Here is a 19,780-nt window from a genome sequence, read left to right on the forward strand (position 1 = left end):
GGCATGAATCCTGGCACTGAGGCAGTGTGAGGGTGCAGGGGGGGTGATGGGAGGGCATAGTGGAGGGTGGTGGGATGCCCTGGCATTGGGGTGGTGTGAGAGCATGTTGTGGGTGGGAGTGGAGTGATGCTACAGCACTGGGGCAGTATGGGGGTGTGATGGGGGGCAGTGTGAGGGTGCAGTGTGACACCCTGTCAGGGGGGCAGTGTGGGTATGCCCTGGCAGGGGGGTACAAGACTATGGGGGGGTGGGGAAGGGATGACGCCATGGGGCGAGCCCTGACACTGAGGCGATGTGAAGGAGTGGGGGAAGAAGGAGCAGGGGAAGGGGCCGTGTGAGGCCGGGGGGTATGACGCCGTGGTGGGTGGGGGATTCCCTGGCACGGGGGCGGTGTGAGGCCGGGGGTGCGCTATGATGGGAAGCGATGGGTTCCCTGGTACTGGGGCGGCGTGAGGCGGGGGGCAGCGCAGCAGGCAGAGCCCCGCCCGCTTGGGCGAGGGGCACAGAGAGGGCGTCTCCCCGCCTGCCTCGGGCGCCGCCGGCAAACCCTGGGTCCTGTGGCGGGCGGGAGAGCTCCGGGCCCGGCCAGCCCCGCCGCCTCCCCCGCCCGGGGCCAGGCGGAGCCAGCCGCGGGAGGAGGAGCGGGTGAGAGGTCGGCCAGCTCCGGTCGCCCACAGAGGCTGAGTCCCGGGCGGAGAGGGCGGCGGTGAGTGCGGCGGCCCAGCAGGGGGTGGCAGGGAAAGGGCTTGGCTCGGCTCGGGTAAGCCCCGCAGGCGCTGGGGGGAAATCGCGGCTGGCGGCGACCCGCAGAGCAGTGGCCAGCGCCGTGCCCGTGCGGCCGCTCTCAGCGCCGGCCCTCCCCGGCGTATCTGGCTCGGCGGGTGAGGTGACTCTTGAGACCCCACCGCCCCGGCATGCCTGGCTCTGCGGGTGTGGTGCCCGAGACCCCCCCCCAGTTCCCCCCACCGCCCCGGCATGCCTGGCTCTGCGGGTGTGGTGCCCGAGACCCCCCCCCCCCAGTTCTCCCCACCGCCCCGGCATGCCTGGCTCTGCGGGTGTGGTGCCCGAGACCCCCCCCCCAGTTCCCCCCACCGCCCCGGCATGCCTGGCTCTGCGGGTGTGGTGTCCGAGACCCCCCCCCAGTTCTCCCCACCGCCCCGGCATGCCTGGCTCTGCGGGTGTGGTGCCCGAGGACCCCCCCCCCAGTTCCCCCCACCGCCCCGGCATGCCTGGCTCTGCGGGTGTGGTGCCCGAGACCCCCCCCCCTAGTTCCCCCCACCGCCCCGGCATGCCTGGCTCTGCGGGTGTGGTGCCCGAGACCCCCCCCAGTTCTCCCCACCGCCCCGGCATGCCTGGCTCTGCGGGTGTGGTGCCCGAGACCCCCCCCCCCCAGTTCCCCCCACCGCCCCGGCATGCCTGGCTCTGCGGGTGTGGTGCCCGAGACCTCCCCCACCCCCCTGGCATGCCTGGCTCTGCGGGTGTGGTGCCCGAAACACCCTCCCCCCCGGCATGCCTGGCTCTGCGGGTGTGGTGCCCGAGACCCCCATCTCCCTCCCTGCCCCGCCCCGCCCCTGCTGAGGCTGGCCCTGGAGGAAGGTGCCTCCTGAAACACCCCCGTCCTCCCCCACGCCTGCGCGCCGTGGCGTGGCTGGCGGTGGGAGAGTGAGGGGTGATATTCACATGCTCCTCCAATGTGGTTAGCACACAGGGCAAATGGTTATTGAACTTCTCTCCCTGCATGGAGAGTGTGCCTGCTTATATGAGTGCCAGAGTTGGAAGTGATGGCAGGGTATTGGGAGTGACTTATTACAGGAACTTCCCAGCAGGTGTGGAAATAGCGCCTACCCTGGCTGGCTAGCCTAGTTTTCCACTTGCTGCTGTCCCTTCAGCCACTTCCTTAGAGTTGAATCAACCCCCACGCAAACACCTTCTGCCCCATCTTTGTGATACTGCTAAATTTATGGGGTAATAGTCCTTGATACTGTTACAGGCAGGAAAAGGAAATACCTTGGTCCTGGATGGGAACAATTATGACAGAACTTAAAACCTATGGTAGAACACATGGTCTGGGGATTGTCTGGTGATAGTTGTCACTTTATTACTTCATATTTACTATATTTCCCCCCAAAACTAGTGGCAAAACTAGTCTTAAGGAAAATGTGGTAACAGAAAGAAAGAAGGGAGTTAATTAAGGTGTCCTGTCATGTTTAGTGTTTGTCTGTTTGCCATGTTTGGCCTGTTTGCTGCTGGGAAGAAATATGCAACTTGTTGAAAATTCCATCTGGATCTAAACTCTGTTATCTATCTTCTCATCCTTATTACCTGTTTATCCTCTACTCCCCAAGCTGCTTTTGGGGACAGAATATTTACATTCACTAGTGTAATGACAGTTGTTTCAGAGGTTGGTATACTGTCTACAGATACACTTTTTGACATCAGCTAAAAGATTATTTGTTTTAAGAAAGAGTTTGGCTCTGCTTTTAAAGTGTATTAAACCTTCAAAATATTGCACATCCTCTTATGCTTGTGTGTAGCAATCTCTGGTGTTTCAGCTGCAGAAGTGAATGGATAAATCAGATAATGACCAATCTAAATCAGCAAACATTTTAGTTAGCAAGTTTGTGCTTTTTTTAACTTCCCCAAATTTCAATTTTGCATTAAAGCCAACATATATTTAGACTGATTTTATTTAATTTCAGTTAGTTACATATTCCTACTAAAAACCCCACTCATTTATTAAAAAATACACTGAGTATGTAGCTATAAAAGTTCTGCTTAAACAAAAACATATTTGGAATAAGTATCTTGTCCATCCATTGTGAATACTGATTAATTTTTATTCAGTATGTCTTTATAGTGTATGTTAGTGATCTGAGCATGAGGCTGGAGTCAGAAATTGCTGTGCTCTAATCCTAGCATTGACGCTGATTTGCTGTATGGCCATGGACAAATCACTTACAGCTGTGTCTCATTTTCCACATCTGTAAAGTGGGAATCACAAAATTCCACAAAGGAAAGTTGTGTTGATTAAGGCCCCAGTCCTGCAACTATTTGTGTGGGCAGACAAGAACTTCATTGGGGCACTGTGCTGGTCTAGTAGTCTGTCTTCATGCGACAAGTTGCAGATTAGGTCTAATTAGTGCATTTAGGTAGAAACATGTTATATTATTAATCAAAATGTGCCTCACCAACACTTGTGACTTGTCTTATATATAAATTGACTTTAGTCATTCTTAAACTGCAATATCTTATGCCAGGCTAATATTCATGATGTTTTTAATGAGAGAAAGTCTTTAAGATCCATTTAAATGATGTTTTTATTGTATTTTTTAGCATTATGTATAAAATAATATTTAAAGTGATTTGTCACATTTTCCCCAATATTGCAATTAATTTAGAGCTAATCATAATAGGTTATTAGTTTGTATTTATGTTAATTGTAGATTAGCTTGAAAATAAAACTCCATGAGTAAGTGACCAGTACTGTATAGTAGTAGTATTGTCTGCTGGTCCAACACAAACTAAATGAGGTTAAAGGATTAGTATACAGTTAATGACTTCTAAATCTCCTATTTCATCTCGCCATTGTATATTTTAGAGTAATTTGGGAGCTTTTTAGTCAAGTGCTAAATGTCAGAATACATTTCATGAATTGCTTTCCCTTAGAAATTTAGTGCAATAAAGCAATCTTATCTGCATAATTATAAAGCTAATCAAGTTACATACATTTAGTAATGAAACACTTTGAAATTGTTCTGAGACTTCTAACTTCATCTCTTTTTTGGATATATTGCTGTCTCAGAAGTATACACACTTTAATTCTATTTTTAATCTTTTAGCACAGATACTGAGTTATAATAAACATACATTTTCAGCTACTTGTTTCATTTTAAATAATATGTATAATTCAGATCTGTAATTATGTAGTAACTAATTCTGTGGCTACTAAAGGTCTGAATTCTTGGGCCCTGATCCTGCAAAAGCTCAGGACCTTGGAGCCTAACTCATAAACAATGTGTCTATGGCTCTAAGAGTACAACCTGTGGAATATCTTAAATGCTGGCTTCACAGCAGGCTTACGTGTTCTTGGGATATTGGGTCTGTCTTGGAAGATATTGAACATCATAAGTTTTACAGAAGGTAGTAGCTCAGTTGCTGTACAGACAAAGCTCCCCAGCTCCTGATTCTTGGTCTGTTGGTTAGGCCCTGCAGCAGAAGCAAACCAATAGGAATTATTCCAGCAGCCTGGTTCTAATGAACTGACCTACCCTATCCCATAATACAAGAACAAAGACAGACTAAATGAAATTGACAAATTTTAAAATGAATAAAACGTCCTTTTTATGCAATATAAAATTAACTTGTGAAACTTGCTGCCACAGAAATAAGTAACTTGGCAAGATTCATAAAAGGATTGAAGCCATCTAGAAATGAAATTAGCATCTGCATTTATAAAATAAAGGATAAAAATGACAAGGGCTATCAACCCTCTTGCTTTGGTGCAAGGACCAATGGCCTGCACCTGCTTAAATTGAAATCCGTAATAAAATGTATTAACTTCAGTGAGAGCAAGGAGCAGGATCTTTTCTCAAATCCTGAGTTGGGCTGAGGACTTGCAATTCCCAGTGGTACCAAACCGGCAGATTGTTTGGCATCTCTCTGGATTCGGTCCAGTTTTATCACTGCTGGACTCGGGTAGCTTTTTTCCCCTCAATGTGGTGATATTGCTCCTGCCGACAACACCCTGTTCAACTTGTCACAGCAAAACTTTTGTCTTTTTTGGGGATGGGGGGTGGGGGTGTTTGTGTTTTAACTTTCTGAAAGACACAAGTTTTGTTGCTCAGTTACCAGTGTAGACATAGCCTTAGTAACATTACATCAATAGGTGATGATACTGTGTCCATGGGACAGAAAACCACATATTGCTGCATGTTCCTGGCAGGAAAAATCAGTTTAAAAAGGGGGCGGTGGAGGGCTGCTGCTAGTCAGAACACAATTGTGCTACTTTGGTAGTGTATACTAGTATCAGATATATGCGTAGGTCAAGAATTTTGTCCCTGCTATTTAGATGTCAGCTAGGCTTGTTCTGTTTATACCATCTTTCTTTCCATCCCTTTTCCATATTTTTTTTAAAACTTGCAGTACAAACATTTCAGTTTGACATGATTTAGTTTCAGGTTTAGTCATAAACTTGTTCTAGGCATTATTTTTTCACTCTGCTTCATGTACAACCGTTCTATCATACAACATCTCGTAAAAGTTGACAGTTAAAGTGAAGGGTGAGATCCTTGGATGTTTGGAGAATGTAAAACTGAATTTTATCTTGGTGGGTAATGTATATAGAAAACCCATTCTTTCATATGGGCTAGTATTTAAACGTTGACTTTACAGCTGCAGAGACTGGTATTTTCAGTTCCCTGCCCAATCGTCGTCTTGCATTTTGTGACCCACCCTTGTTAAACAGGGAATTGTAACACGTTAAATGAAGTCCTGCTGGATCTTGCATTCTTAATAGATAGTTATCTGTGAATGCTCATGCAGGTAGGTGTTCTTAGGAAAACACAGTGTCTGGAACAACTTTTCTCACTTGCATGGGTGGAGATTGGGCAGTTTGTATTGAGGCTCAAAGGCAACTGTAAATTTCATTTAACTATTTGAGATTAAATACTCACATGTAAGGCAAAATAACAAAGGTGAGTTATACTATTCCTAGTGTTGATATAGGATACAAACAATAAACCTTAATTAGCCTTTCATTGCTAGAAACTGTAGGGAGGTGCGGGGGGAGCCACAATTATTATGGTTCTAAAGGGATTGATTTCCTCCGAGCCAGATTCTGATACCTTCACTCCTGCTGAGTAGCACCTTGCTCTGCAAGTAGTCTGATTGAATTGAATGGGACTGCTTGCAGAGTAAATTACTACTCAACATGAGTGAGGGTGTTCAAATCGGGTGTGAATGAGGAAATGTTAAACATACTGTAGGTCTTGGCTAAGTGGCAGCTTAGGGGATGTGGAGTCGTAACTGTCTGCAAGTATTTGAAGTATGTCAATACCAAGGAGGGAAAAGAATTGTTGATTATGATTCAAGGGGCTATAATTAGGAAAAATTGGGTAACAGTAAAAAGGGAAATTGTAGGCTAAATATCAGGTGGAATTTTATGACCATGAGACTTGTTGCTATGTAGAATAGTCATCCAGCGGAAGTGGTAGAAACCCTGCTTTTACAATTAAATTGAACAAAACCAGAAGAAAATGTATTGTACAATGCATAAGTGTTCCCATGGGGAAGTATAAAAGTTATATAATCTAGTCTTACTCAATGACTCTTTCTGTTTGATCCAGGTTGGCATTCATCTTTGTGCTTTAATAAAATGGCTGGAGCTAATTGCTTATAAATGAACACTAGTGCACTTCCACCATCCTCCATCAATTACGTCAATTACATATTCATCTGAGAAGCCAGAACTGCTTTTCTGGTAGGGTATCTTATATTATGAGTATTTTTTGTGTGTGGTTAAGGCCCAGAACTGTACACCTCAATGTATCTCCATTTCCTTTCCTGCAAATGAGACCTCCCTAACTCAAAGGAGCGTAGTGCGGTTTGGTTTGCTGATATTCATAGTGCATTGAGGTTCCTGAGTGGAAGTCTCTCTGAAAGTGTAAAGTATCTTCTCTATTTCTTCCTGGAGGTAATTTTCTTTCCTTTTTTTAAAGTAACACTGTCAATATCTATAGACTTAAAGATGTAGCAATTTAAAAACATTCACTCCAATCAGAACCTCCTGATGTCTTACATATAATTGTATTTCTTTTAAAAAGTTTAAAAATTCTTTGGGTCTACAGCAACTAACAGAGCCCCAATGTTGTGCCCAGTGTTCCCTGCATGAAAAAATAGAAGGCTTATGTTATCTTTCATCAAAAGATCTCAACGTGCACTAAATTTGTGAGGTGTATACGTTTTATTTTGTCCAATTTGAAGGTGGAGAAGCTGAGAGGTGGAGAAGTTTGGATTTGACCACAAGGTCACCCAGTGAGTCAGTTGCAAAGCCAAGGTTAGAATCCAAAATTACTCTGTTCTTTGCCAAAATAGGCGATGCTCCCTTCCTACACAGCACGCCACTACTACATATGTAGATTTAAAGGGTTGGATCATTTAAAAATGGTGGTTGGCCTGCAACATCTAGATAAATAGTAGGTGGGAGGTGAGCAATGGTGCAGGGATTGGTTTCCAAAGTACTGTGTATCGTAGCTAATAGCTGAGTCAGGGGGAGAACGTGACTTGGTGGATAGTTGGTAGGCACTGGTGTGAACAAGTTAAATGGAGGCACTATTACTTGGCACTTAGTGTTTACAGGATCTTATCCTAAGGTGGAACAAACTATCATTTATTTATTTCCCGTTCATGACATCTTGCTTTGCAATCCTAGGCAGGAGACCATCAATCGAATTAGATGTTAGAAATTTTCTCTTTTTTCTTTTTTGCCAAATGCCTATTTGTTTTTAAATTGTTTGTACATAGCAGACAGGAATTCAGTCATTTTAATCAATTGTAAATTTTTTTATTTATAAATTAAATGCTCTGTAGGAAGCCTCCAGAAAAGTTTTCTGTAAACTGCCTATCCCTAATAGGATATGTTTAGATTTCTGTTCTGTGTAGTTACGTTTTCATGCTTAAATTTTCTTAACAGTTGGTTGAATATACAGTTACATGCTATTTGAACTGTCTGTGTTTATGAATTTAAATCCTTAAAACTGGCTCATTGCTTTAAGTCATTAATCATTTCAATAAGTAATTAAGCTTTTCAGGAAGAAAATTTCCATTCTTTTTTTTTTTTTTTTTTAAGTCAAGTTTACATAAACAGGAATTCACAATTTGTTAGACTTCAGTGTCTCAGTGGAATAAATGAAATTCTGTTGTAGAGCAGTCCATATCAGTTCATAGATGGAAATGTTGACCATATTATTTCATCTGGAATGTATAGTAAGTCTAGAAAAGATACGGCAATTCATCTGTGGCTGCCATAGTTCATTTCTGCTTTGAGTTTACTAAAACACAACGGAAATAATGGTGCAATCCTGCAACCTTTACTCAAGTTAATAAGCCTTACATGAGCAGTTCCGTTGGCCTCACTTGGCCTACTCTCTTATGTAAATGGTGCAGAAGAGTAAATAATTTGTGTTGCATTGCAGCTGCTTTGTTCTCCTTTTTCTCTTAAGAAAAGGGAAGACTATAGAGGGATCTGCCCAAAGTGGCATATACCGTGTTAATAGCATAAGCCTGCTGAGCTGGATTTATCTACCTAAAAGAAAAAAATGACTGAGATAATGGACTATTGAGTTTACAGAGGCATAGTTAAAATAGGTTGATGTGGCAGTAGTTTAGCATAAATTGGAAAACTTTGGATGCAGAATTTTTCAAGAATCTTTGACTTGTCTTTCACAAAATAACTCTGCTTTCATATTTAAAGTATTGCACTTGTATAAACTAGCAAAAATACTTAAATGGGTTTTAGTAAGTATGTAATTTTAAAACATAAATATTAGGGCTGTGAAGCGATTGCAATGAAAAAGATTAAGTGTGCGATGTTAATGGAATGCCATTTATTTAAATATTTTTGGGTGTTTTCTACTTTTTTAAATATATTGATTTCAGTTACAACACAAAAAGAAAAGGAGTACTTGTGGCACCTTAGAGACTAACCAGTTTATTTGAGCATAAGCTTTCATGAGCTATAGTCTCTAAGGTGCCACAAGTACTCCTTTTCTTTTTGCGAATACAGACTAACACGGCTGTTACTCTGAAACCTGTCAGTTACAACACAGAATACAAGTGTATAGTGCTCACTTTATATATTTTTTATTACAAATATTTGCACTGTAAAAAATAAAAGATAGTATTTTCAATTCACCTCATATCTTTTGTTGATCATTTTTACAGTGCAAATACTGCACTGAATTTTATGAAATCAGTAAAGGAACAAATGATATAAAGGAAGGCTAATGCTGAAGACACAATGTGCTTTATTCATTTATTTTGACAATTATAGTTATTTATAATACTTTAGGGCAGTGGTTCTCAAACTAGGGCCACCATTTGTTCAGGGAAAGCCCCTGGTGGGCTGGGCCGGTTTGTTTACCTGCCGCGTCTGCAGGTTCAGCTCATTGCGGCTCCCACTGGCCGCGGTTCGCCGCTCCAGGCCCATGGGGACTGCAGGGAGCGGCGAGGGCCAAGGGATGTGCTGGCTGCCCTTCCTGCAGCCCCCATTGCCCTGGAGAGGCGAACCACGGCCAGTGGGAGCTGCGATCGGCTGAACCTGCGGACGCGGCAGGTAAACAGCCCGGCCTGCCAGGGGCTTTCCCTGAACAAGCAGCGGCCCTAGTTTGAGAACCACTGCTTTAGGGTACATCTACACAGAAAAATAAATAAAACACTGCAGCAAGTCTCAGAGCCCTAGCATAAATATCTACACTGCTATTTTTAGCCCTGTGACCCTGAGTCAGTTGATGTGAACTCTGAGGGGTAGTTCTGACTGCAGCTAGACACCTGCGGCTGGCCTGTGCCAGCTGGCTCATGCTTGTGAGGCTCGGGCTCAGGGGCTGTTTAATTAAGTCCTAGAGCCCAGCCTGAACATCTACACCACAATTCAAGAGCCCCTGAGCCTGAGCCTGAATGTCTACACCACAACTAAACAGCTTGTTAGCCTGAGCCCCATGAGCCGAAGCAGCTGGCCTGGGCCAGCTGCGGGTTTTTAATTGCAGTGTGGACCTATCCTGAGACTTGGCGCTACAGATATTTTTGCAGCGTAGACATACCTCTAGCATGCCATTTTTAAATGGTAGTGCAGGATAGTCTTAAAGAGAATAAAGATTTAGCAAAGTAAGAATTCACTTAACCTCTTTATTATAGGGCTTGAAAATTTAACCTTCAGGCCAGTACACATTAGGTAAGTCTAGCCAGGGTGAAAAATACTTACGCTGCTATACACCCTGGAACTAATACATCAGTCAACTCTCTATTTAAAATATTAAAAAAGAAAACACTTGCTCTGTCCCTCTTGCTTTTGTTATGCCTGCTTTCCTTTCCTGTCTTGATGGCACTTTTTTTTTTCTTTAAGTTGGCCTCTTCCTTAAAACTGCCAACAAGGTTGACATGAGCTTGTCTTCGCTAGAAAATTTGGCTGTACCAGGATACAATGTACAACTGATTTTGCTGTCAGTGTAGATGAGGACAAGTAGTGTTTAACACCTGACTCACAATCAAGAGACAATTTTAAGCATTGTTTGCCCCCATCATGAATGAATGCAAAGTTAAGTTTACCATTGCAGTGTTGCCTGCTCTACTGACTTTATCTGAGTCTTGTGATATTTAGTGTTTTTCTTAAAGCTACAGCTGCTTCAACTAAGGGTATGTCTACACTGGCAGAGTTACATCGCTGGCAGTTACAGCGCTGCTCAGGGAGCGCTGAAGGGGAACCGCTCTTGTGTGTTCACACTGTCAGCTGCCTGCGCAATAGCGTGTTCACACTTGCGGCACTTGTAGTGGTATTTGGAGCAGTGTACTTTGGGCAGCTATCCCACAGAGCATCTCTTCCTCTTCTGCCGCTAAAAGTTGTGGGAAGGCAGAGGGTGTCGCGGGGCATCCTGGGCCCTGTCCCAGTGCCTGTGATGCATTGCTTTGCATCCCAGCAATCCCTGTGCTTCCGTCCACATTTGGCACCATCCTTCAACGGTTTGTGTATTGCGCGCTCTGCCTCTTTGGTCTGCAGGAATGGATCCCAATAATGCTGCTCGCTCTCACTAACACATCATGAGTGGCAGTGGAATTATTCCTTAAACTTCAAAGGTAAGAGGAGTTCAACATTGATCTCTCCACATGTAGTAGCTATGACACGAGATTGCTTGTGGCATTCATGGAGGAGCTGATCACAGTGGAACGCCGCTTTTGGGCTCTGGAAACAAGCACTGAGTGGTGGGATCACATCGTGATGCACGTCTGTGATGACGAGCAGTGGCTGCAGAACTTTCAGATGAGGAAAGCCACATTCCTGGGACTGTGTGATGAGCAAAATTTAGCAGAACACCTAACAGCATGAGGACTAAACTGAGGGGTGGTGGGCTATTGTCCAGGGACAAAGCTCAGGTGAGCAGCCAAGGGTAGTTGGACTCATACCAAGGTGCTCTCCCTGAGTCCTCTGAACAGAGTCCTGTTTTGTAGCTTCTGACTAGCAGGTGTTGAATAAATTGATTCGAAACCCTTCCCTATGTGCAAACCTGGCTGCTGAAAAAAGAGAAGATGCTTATATTCCTATTTTCCTCCCTTCCACTTACTCCAGAAGTTCCTGGGTACAACATGGGTGGAGGGAAATAAAGAGAAATCTCTTCTTCCTCTCTGACTCCATTTTTAAGTCCTCCTTGCCAGTGAGTAGATCCAGTGTCTGTCTCTGCTATTGCTCATAGCCTTCTTAAGAAGCAGCAGCATGAAATTCACTGCTCTGGGTGAAGGAGTCTTTTGTTCCCATTTTCCTTTCCTCCTTCTAAGTTTTTGTTTTTGTTTTAAACCAGTGCCCCCTCCATTTATTTGCATTGAGACCCTGGAGTCTGGTGTCTCTTGTTATGGGAAGGTGGTTTCTGCCATTAGGATGATCCAGTTGGCTGTCAGTCTGGGCATGAGGCATGTCATTCTGATGCCAAGTTAATGTGGTTTAAAATAACCCCGACCAGCCCTTTAAACCTGATTCTGAAGTACCATAGTGATGGGATGTGTGGCAGCAATTTGACTAATATAGACATGCAAGTAACAGAACAAGATAAATACTGGATTATATGATGTTTGCCACCACTTACAGTATTAAATGTCTGTGTGGTGAGCCAGGTCACCTGAGGGTATCTTGCCCATGTACCACTAAATCTGGGGACACGGTAAGACTGTGGGGCCCAAAAATAGAAGGGAGGAGGCTGGGACATTACAGGGCCAACAGAAGTCCATGCCTGCCCTCTGGGATCTGCATTGCCTCATTGCCCTAGAAGTTGCCCTAGATGATGTGCTGTTCAGGGGTCAGCCCCCTGTTGTGACCTGATAGTTTTTACTTGATTGGAAACAAGTCCTAGACACTGGAGTGCCTTTTTGTGAAGCAAACAGCTACAAATTCTGGAGAAGTGGATCCGTCTGGGACAGTTTTTAAAATGGCTAAGCTTTTGGGAGGTCCCTGAGTTGCTGGCTGTGACAGCTGATGGAGCCATGCAGGCTCCTGGGGAACAGGTTTGTGCAGTGTCAGGTAGAAGCTCCATGCCTGGGGTTCCCAGTGGTGCCCTGCTTCCCCCAAGTGTGGTGAGTCCACTGGCTTCAGATCCTGCATTCCATGGTGGTGATACTGAGTCTCAGCCTCAGGCTGCTCCACTCCCTGCTCCTCTGAGGATGGATCTGATTGATGTGCCCACTACTTCTCCTATGCCTGGTTCCCTTTTGAGCAATGGGGATGCTATTGCAGAAGCCTGATATTCTTCTGTGTTCGTGGAGTCCAAAGGAGATGAAGAAGATGATGATGTCTCTGACTTCTTGCTGGTCCCTGATGTCCTCACAAGTCAGCTGGACAGGAAGGGTGGTACAGCATGCAGGAGGTGAATGACTTTTGAGATGACACTAAAGGCAAAAGGGGAATTGAAGTTGAGGCCTGTTTCCCTGATCTGCAGTGCTTTGTTCATTTGGCCTCTCTTGTTTTGAGGGATACCTTATTTGATAGCAGGAAACGTTTCCATTTCAAGAAGTTGGTAGGCAAAGTCAGAAAGCATGCTGGGGACTGTTCAGGGCCTTAAAGCTCTCCTATGGCTCATGTATCTCTAGGTCGTCCCACTCTGACTTGTTTCCCTCTGCGCTCTATCTTTATCCTTCTAACTTCTGTGGTGCTGCTCAGCCCTGGCTCTCTGAAATATTAATGGGTACCAGGGTGGTTGTTGAAGGGCACAAGTTCTTGAGCTTCTCTGATAAAACCTGGACAGTCTTTTTTGCAAGAGATTTGTTTGGATCCTGTTGACCAGGAAGCTGTCTGAATGAAGAGGAAGGGGAAGCTTGTATGAGCCATGTCAGTGCTAGGATGATGTCAGTGCTAGGGTGGCTGTACTTTTCTCCCAGAGAGCAGCTTTCCTTTGTGAAAGAGATTATGTAAAGTCAGATCCTCCAGATGGAGGTGTGTATTGGTGCTGTGTTGGTTAGTTTTTTACTGTCTGTGGCCCTACTCTTGGGTAGGACCACGTTTCCTTTTTGCAGATACCCAGTTCCTGCTTGGCTCTGGTCCTGGATGCTATTATTGTCTGCAGGGGCGGGGATGATGACTTCATTTGTACTGTATATTGTTTTAGACAGGAGCCGTCTGGAGCCACACCCTTCGCTGGCCAAGGAGCTGTATTGTCTCTTGTAGAACTTTGGGTTAGTGGATGACTGGAGGTTCTCTCACACCACTGTTAGGCAGTATTTTGGCTCAAAGGCCACCCCAACCAAATCTCTGGGGCTAGACTGGATTGCTTTTATGCTGTAAAGTCCAGTATGATTGTTTGTTCAGTTCTGCTTGTCTCCCACTCACTTGGCTGATCATCATTGTCTCTGTCAGTGTTTCTCTGCCCTGTCCTGCCTATGCTTCCCGCTGGTGTTTTTATCACCAATTTGTTTCAGAACCTGAATTTCACCCAGGCATTAACTGTTTTTTTGGGAACATTGGCAGCAGCAGAAGTCCTTAAGACAGTGGCAGAACATGAGAGGTCCAAATTCAATTGTTTTGCCAATGCTACACTCAGGCTGCTGTGAGGGCCTTGCGTCATGGTGAGTGCCCTGGGATGGGACACTGTGGATCTTCGTGACAGCCTTGAGGCTTTCATTTTTTATGAATTGACACTAGGAGTTCATGGGAGAGGTCCGAAACAAGCCATTGTTTCTCTTGGAAGTACAGCAAGACTTCTTGGCAGAGTGAAAAGGACCAGTCATCAACTACATAACTGAGTGGCACAGGGCACATTTTCTTCCTTTTCTGTTTACCATTTCTGAAAATATATTAAAGAAGACCAGGGAGAAAACCCCTAACCAATCAAAAGGACCAAAATTTGAGCCTTCAGAGCACTTCCTGGAGGAGAACATTTCAGGGAGCTCTGGTTTGGGCCTATTGCCCTCATTTCTTTGGTTTGGAGAGGAAGACTGTGGACTGTCAGCAGATTCACTGTCTCCAGCTGCCCAGGCATATCTGACATCTGATTCTGTGGAAATCCAGAAAGTATCTGTGTCTTTCTGTGGTGCTTTGTACTCACTTGAGTCCTGTGACATGTTGGCAATGGTGGAGCTGTACCACAGGTTGCCCTGTCTCGCTAGTGAGGAACAACAATGTCTGGAGCCCTTCTGTCCTTGCAGGAGCTCTGTTGTGGTCCAGCAGCTCTCTACAGGCAGAGCCTCGGGAAAAGAAAGCTGTCGTCTAAATTTTATAAATATTTCTAGGATCTTATTGGTCCTGATATTTTCCTGGGTGGTTTCTGGAGTGCTGCCTGGGGATGGAGCTGTCCCTCAGTTATCACAGGGCAATAATTACCCTGCTGCCCAAGAAATGGGACCTTTATGATGTGTGGAACTGGAGACCTATTTTTCTTCTCTGTCCCAATTACAAGATCCTATTCTATCCTATTTGGATGCAGTGTTTCATTTTTTTCCTCAATTGTTCCCATTTGATTAGTCTCTTTGGGTTTGTGTGATAGCTTTTCAATGGCTGGGAACTGCTTTTCTCCAGACTTGAGTTTATTCTGGGAGTGCAATACCCAGCCTGGGTTTTTTTAGTGTGTGGTGGTGTTACTGTATCAGGTCAAACTGGTCATTCTGAACTTTCCCAAGGACAAAGTGACAGGGATAAAGGGATGTGATGTACTGGAGTTGTTCTGCATGCTGATCGTTGCCTGCCTCTGGGTTTGTTACCTTTTTATACGCTCACTTTGAAGTCTGGATATGTTTTGATTGACCAGATGTATTAATAATGTCTTGAGCAAACTTGATTCTGGTATCGCTATAGTGATCCATGTGTAATGTTTGTTCGGGGTGGGTTTATTGCTATTTATTCCTTTCTTTATGTATATGTAATGTATTTAATGACATTTTGAATATATTTAAATGTTTTTTTACAGTGAATAAAGGTGTTATTCACATCTCTCCTATCCTTCCCGTGCCCCAGACCTAAAGACCTTCCTGAATCCTGACAAACATTTTTTGGAAACTGATATATGGAGATTAAACTGATACATCTGCACAAAACATTTTGGTTTCAGTGAAAACCTATTTTGCTGAAATGACAATGTTCTGACTGGCTCTAAGTTCTGAATAGGCACAGAACCTGCCAGAGGTCTTTCTCACTGCTGCAGTCTATGTGCAGATTTTGGAAAAAAGCACGGCATTGGTTCACACTCACTTAACATTTGGAAGGTTTTGTTCTTTGCCAGAAGTGCTAGGAACTTAATTAAAAAAACAATATAAGCTTTCATTTTTTATGAATTGACACTAGGAGTTCATGGGAGAGGTCCGAAACAAGCCATTGTTTCTCTTGGAAGTACAGCAAAACTTCTTGGCAGAGCGAAAATGACCAGTCATCAACTACATAACTGAGTGGCACAGGGCACATGTTCTTCCTTTTCTTTTAAACATTTCTGAAAACATATTAAAGAAGACCGGGGGAAAAACCCCTATCCAATCAAAAGGACATAAATGTAGTGGTTGGAATGTGTCCTTCAACCCATGTAAATTTGTTGTATCAACTATCTGATGCCACATCACAGTGAGAACTAGGGTGGCTGCATGAGCTAGAAAGGCAGAGCAGAAATGCCAAAATCTTCTCATACTGATTTCTAATGTTATGTAACACGTTATCTATGTACCATTTACTTTTGTTGGTCACTCCTATCAGTTAATCGTGCTAAGAAACATATCCATTAGTACCAGGTTGATGTTGCCCAAGGGTGCAGAAATAATGGCAAAGGAGCAGAACAAGTGGTTACTTGGAGATCATAGCAAATGGGCTCCATTCATGAGATATAAATACTGTCCTTTTGTACTCTGTGCACATGGACTAACAAAATAAAAAAGCAAACTATATGGAATGGCTCTGTGAGAGAGACTTCAGTGTGTAAAGTCTCTTATTACTTCAGCCTTTGCTACACAGTTTCTCAGTGTTCTCTAGTATTTTCTGTAACAACAGCTGAACTGTGTGATGAATTCTAAGTTATGGCACAATGAGAAGTAAAGATGGCTCCAAACTCCATATCTGAACATCTTTGAATTTTGGGAAATTTCAGATCCATGTCAAAACTTTGAAGCTTAGATTCCTCTTTAACTGGAATTTTTAAGAACCACAGGCCTATTCAGGTAAACTTTACCTGAATGGGCCTGTGGTTCTTAAAAGGAATCTAAGCTTCAAAGTTTTGACATGGACCTGAAATTTCCCAAAATTCAAAGGTGTTCAGATCTGGAGTTGGCGCCATCTTTAATTCTCATTGTGCCATAACTTAGAATTCATCACACAGTTCAGCTGTTGTTACAGAAAATACTAGAGAACACTGAGAAACTGTGTGGCAAAAATATATATTAATTATACACATTATTGAGTTTTAAGCAAATAATCAGAGCCTTTCTTAACTATGCATTCTCTACAATCTGCATAAAAATGAGCACTCAAAATCCACTCACTTATTAGCTTAGTAGCATACTTCCAAGGTGAGTGCCGTCTACTTCTGCAAAAAAATCTATATTATTTATTATATAGGTATTTAAATACTTGTCCAAAATATATGAGAGACTCTGCAGGAAGAAAAAGAGTGGTGTTTCAGATTTTTGTGGAGGGCAGTGGAAAGTATGAGACAAGCATTATACTGGTTGCTAGTCTAATGGAAATACTTGATACCTAAATTGCTTTTTTGAATGTTCACAGCAGTGTACAGACTTTTACTAGTCTTTACAATATTCCAGTGAGATAGGAAAGTAAATACCTTCATTTTATAGATGAAGAAATTGGGAAATAGAAGTATTACATGAATTGATTATGTTTATACAGTAAATCAGTGACGGACCATGATTTGTTTGAGCTCCTGGGTCCCAAGCCTGTGCTCATTCCTGTAGATTATGTTCTCACCTTCTTACTATCTCTGATAAAGAAGAGTAATGTGGGTGGGTTTTTTGTTTTGTTTTTTTTTAAAGTTTTTGAGGTTTTTTATGTATCCAGTATTATTAAAATGTTAAACAGGCAAGCTGCTTTTTTGGCAGTGCGACAGAGAGCCGAAGTTTAAAAATTGCTTGATCATTTTCAAGCACTGAAATCAGCCTTTCATAAACGTTTTTAGGTAAATTCTATTTCTAACCAAAAAAATAAAAAAAAGGCTTTGGTTTATTTCACAGTTAAATGAACAACTAGAAAATTAATCAACATTTTTAAAACTAGGAGCTCTACTTTACAATTGTTTTGAAAGGCCTTGGATTTCCATTGCTTGCAAATGGTAAAGTCGATTCTCTGACTATATGCAGCATTGACAGATTTCAGCCACCTTTTGGGATTGGCACTGAAATGGCAGCCCCCAGTGAGTAGAAAAGCAGCCCCCATGCTAAAGAAGCATTGGGTATTTATAATAGCTGTTTGGAACATGTTTTTAAAAATACCTTCATGACTTACTAAATATTTATTTAAGTATCTGTTGTGTTATGACTAAATCATTATAGATTTCCCATTAGTTGTCACTGCTTTGGAAGTGTTTTAAGCTAAACTGGAAAGAGGCACTCTTATTCTGGAATAAGAGAATCCACATATGGAGTTATTCTGGAATAGATATTTTATATTAAATTCACACCTCCTTTATTCGAGATTTAGCTTTCATGTGTAGACATGCCCTTACTATCCATGTTGATGTCTCTCTGTAATTTTGCCTCAAGTGGTTTTTATGCAGCTGTACTGTAATTTGTATATTTGCTTTTTAAAATTACTCTGGGCTACAATCATTCCCTCTGTTCCTGCAAATGAAGGGAACCTCAGTCAGATGGATCTGTTATGAAGGACAGAAAAGGGGAGAGAAATTTCAGGATTCTTCTTGAAATTGTTCCGTTGACAGCAGGACTTGCCTATGGATCTCCATAGATACACTGAGCTCCTCAGAGCTTATGCACAGCTACTCTGCTGGCTCATCCTCCTATAACCCATGTTGCCATCAGGTAACTTTCCCCACCAGCTGCTCAGTAGCAGCCCCAAGAGGCCCAGAAAGAGTTAATATGGTTTGAAGCAACATGTACTCCTATTCATATAGTCACAGGATCAGCAGAAGCAGAGGATGTGGAAAGTGGGTGTTTCCTTTCGCTGCCCTCCCCCAAATTCTGGAGTACCAAGTCTCAGAACTGTAGAGGAGAGCTTCTACTATGCCAGTGGAAGAGATGGGGTGGTGGTGTCAATCTTACAGCACCATTGCCTCATTTCCTGCCCACTATATGTGGGCTTATTCTAAAAGCTTCACAAGCAAATCTTGATGGGGGTGCGGGGGAGCTTTATTAGGGGAGTTCTGCCCTGCTTTCTACATCACAGTTGTACTAGTAGTGGTTTTTAATAACTGGTTGATTTGATAGGAACTTTGAATTATTACATTTTTGGAGTGGAAAATGGCCATTAATATATGGCATAGTTTATTTGTATGTTCATTTAAACTGAAAATTCCCTAGCGTGCTCATTATTCAAAATATATATGGCAACTTGTGTAGCTAAACTCTCTCAGTTCATACTACCTGTTATGTGATTTGGATACACCAGATTAATTCCTGAAGTATCTGTTTCTTTGTCATTACATTAGTGATTTCCCTTGTTTTTCCTCAGATGTCAGAAAGCAGGTTATATATAGATATAGTTATAGATATATATAGTGCTTTTTTTATATCCTTAATGTTTTAAAAGACTGTTCAGTATCTGTGACTGTGTAGACAGAAACATGTATGTATAACCTTTCTTTTTTCCTTACAGGTTTTACTATTTTACATAATATAAAATTAGACATTGCACAGACATCTAGGGTAAAAGCATCATAAAAGCTTTGTTTTATGCAACACAGCTATTGCGTGTATTTCAGGGAAGAATAAAAGTGGCACTATTTTTTATGCCTTTGCTTGCTAAAGATTTGAAGCAGAAGCCCAGGAGAGAGAGAGTACAAGTGACGTGCTGCAATTCAGCAATCTTTGGGGGGGTGGGGGGTTGGATTTTTGTTTTTTTTTTTTTACTGCAAACAGTAATTTTGAATTTTACCAGTCAGTTTTTTCCTTCAATACTCAATTAATGGCATTTTTTGTTGTTCTTTGTTAATTATATTGGGCTATATTATACCCCCACTCCCAGGGAGATGGAGCCCCTTGGGTGGGAACACCAAGAGCCCAGGAATCTCAGCAAGGTTTTGTGCACACACAGCTTTGGGTGATTATTCCCTCTTCAGGAAGAAGGTTTTGGGGGCTACGAGGTGGAAGTATTCCAAACATCACAGATCTAGGGTCTCTGCCCAGAGGTTCAGCCCCTCTGCATTTTTCCAGGCTCCCTTTTAGGGGATTTTCTGACTCATTTTACTCTTCTTAGCTGTTCTGCTCACTTCATCAGAGAGAATGAGTAGCAGGACCATTAGTTTTTACAGTTGAGTATGTAAGGCTGTGTCTACACTACAGACCTTACAGCAGCATACCGGTTGTAAAGTCTGCTGTGTAGCCGCTCTATGCCAACAGGAGAGAGCTCACCCACTGGCATAATTAAGCC

The 19,780-nt window shown here is 43.0% G+C and overlaps 1 protein-coding gene across 1 annotated transcript in view; it reads left to right on the forward strand.

Annotated features, from left to right (window-relative positions):
- The first annotated feature begins 467 nt into the window (after positions 1-467).
- GNG12 (G protein subunit gamma 12) overlaps positions 468-19,780 on the forward strand; it is a 66,115-nt gene continuing 46,802 nt past the window's right edge. Inside the window, exons 1-2 of the mRNA XM_084636469.1 lie at positions 468-706; positions 6,345-6,478. The gene's annotated coding sequence lies outside the window, so the exon portion shown is untranslated. The remainder of the gene's footprint in view (positions 707-6,344; positions 6,479-19,780) is intronic.

This window comes from Lepidochelys olivacea (genome assembly GCF_965140295.1).
Source record: "Lepidochelys olivacea isolate rLepOli2 genome assembly, chromosome: 8".
NCBI classification, from domain to species: domain Eukaryota; kingdom Metazoa; phylum Chordata; order Testudines; family Cheloniidae; genus Lepidochelys; species Lepidochelys olivacea.